The sequence below is a fragment of the Chrysochloris asiatica genome, unplaced genomic scaffold (assembly GCF_000296735.1).
Source record: "Chrysochloris asiatica unplaced genomic scaffold, ChrAsi1.0 scaffold00328, whole genome shotgun sequence".
Taxonomy (NCBI): domain Eukaryota; kingdom Metazoa; phylum Chordata; class Mammalia; order Afrosoricida; family Chrysochloridae; genus Chrysochloris; species Chrysochloris asiatica.
In genome coordinates, this window is record NW_006408846.1 from 2,978,038 (window position 1) to 2,980,004 (window position 1,967).

Here is a 1,967-nt window from a genome sequence, read left to right on the forward strand (position 1 = left end):
CTTAAATTAACCCACCCTTAATGTGATGGCTGGAACTGCGGTTGCCATGGCAGGGCCAAACCAAATGATTTCTCAGGCCTTGTTGGCCGGACGTTCCCCTCCCTGCTCTACAGGGTTGACAGGAATCGTACTGACTTGCTGGCACTTAACAATAACAAGAAGAAGCCTACATAAAAGCAGTACATATAACTTATTCATTTCTAAACAAACTATGCATATATTTATGTTTTGAAACATATATGTGGGTATCTTGTGGTACTGTAGGATAATACTGGACTGCTAACGGAAAGCTCGGCAGTTCAAACCCACCTATAATGGGTCTCTATGAGTTGCAACCAAATCATCGGCACTTAACAACAATTATTTTCTTAATTCTGTTGTTTAAGTATTCCCATAATTTATTGACTAGATTCTTCCAAAAGACATTTAAGTGATTTCTAATTCTTTTCCTTTCTAACAAATGAGGCAATGACCATCATCATACATATGTAAGTGTACACTTTATGACTTGATGACATATAGCCAAGTGTTAAAAGCAATATTTGTTTGAGTCATCATCAAAGACTCAGAAATATATTGAATTTTATCTGATGGTGATTTTTATAGCAATTTAATATTTAAAATTTGTTGTTGTAAAACTATAGCATTTTAATATAACTCACTGCTGCTAAGTGCATTCTGACTCATAGTGACCCCTCAGGACTTAGTATAACTGCTCCATAGGGTTTCCAAGGTTGTAAATCTCTAAGAAGCAAATTTTCTTGTTGCCTCCACAGTGGCTGTTGGGTTTGAACTGCTGACCTTTCTGTTAGCAGATCAGTGCTTTACCAATGGTACCATAATGACTCCTTATATTTTAGTATCTTAGAATAATCTACCAGCTGCATTGCGGAGCAAATATACAGGAAAAACATAATTGCTCAGCAGTGCAGCAAATAAATTGTTCCTGTGATCATGATTTTCTCATATAAAATAAATGCTTGCTTCTAATTGAGAGGGGATAAAGAAGCAAGACAGTTTGAATACTTTCATTTTAAAAACAACAAACTTTCTTTTTCATGCATTTTCATTAAAGAAACTCTCCTTGCATTCGAAGATAATTTGTTATGAATTTTGTTGAATAAAGATTTTCTATTTCATCTTCATTATGAAATTTTGAGGAGGCAAAATTGATATTCTGCTACTATTTCTTTCTCACAAGGTTTGAAATATTTTCAAATATGATTTGCTTTGGAAGATTTAAAACCTAAATGGAAACGAAATAAGTAAATAAATAATTTACTTCATCCTTACATATTATTGTTTCTAAAATAGGGGTATTTTATATAGATTAGAATTATGATATAATTATTAATGTAATTAATTTCTATTATATTTGTATGCCTTATTTAAAATCTCATATATCTTTGTTGCTAAATTTAAAAAAGTTTTATAAATAATTTAATTGAAATTGTCTCATCATTGCACTCAATGACTTTTAATATTTATACGTATTCTCACTCTATTTCACTGGTTATTTTATAATTGTAAAATAAAGGACTTTTAAATAACTGTTTCATAGTAGTCAATAGTACTTAAATATAGTCTTACCAATTGTTTTTATGTAAAATTAACATTCATAATCAGTAATATTGTAGCCTTTTATCCTTTTTATAATATAGATTTATTTTTCAACTTAATAGGGTTTTCATACATAAATCATGTAAAGAAATTTTAAATTTCAAGGTATATTTCAAATGATTTATTATATCTAAACAATTTTACATCAGCATTCTTGCTTGCTAGGAGCAAAGAGGACTTAAAATTACAAAGAGGACTTATTGATGAAGGTCAGTGACTACAGCTTTCAGTGTGAATTGGATCTCAATGTAAAGAAAACAAAAATCCTCACAAATGAACCAATAAGTAACATCGTGATAATTGGAGAAAAGATTGAAGTTGTCAAAGACTTCATTTTGCTTGGGTCC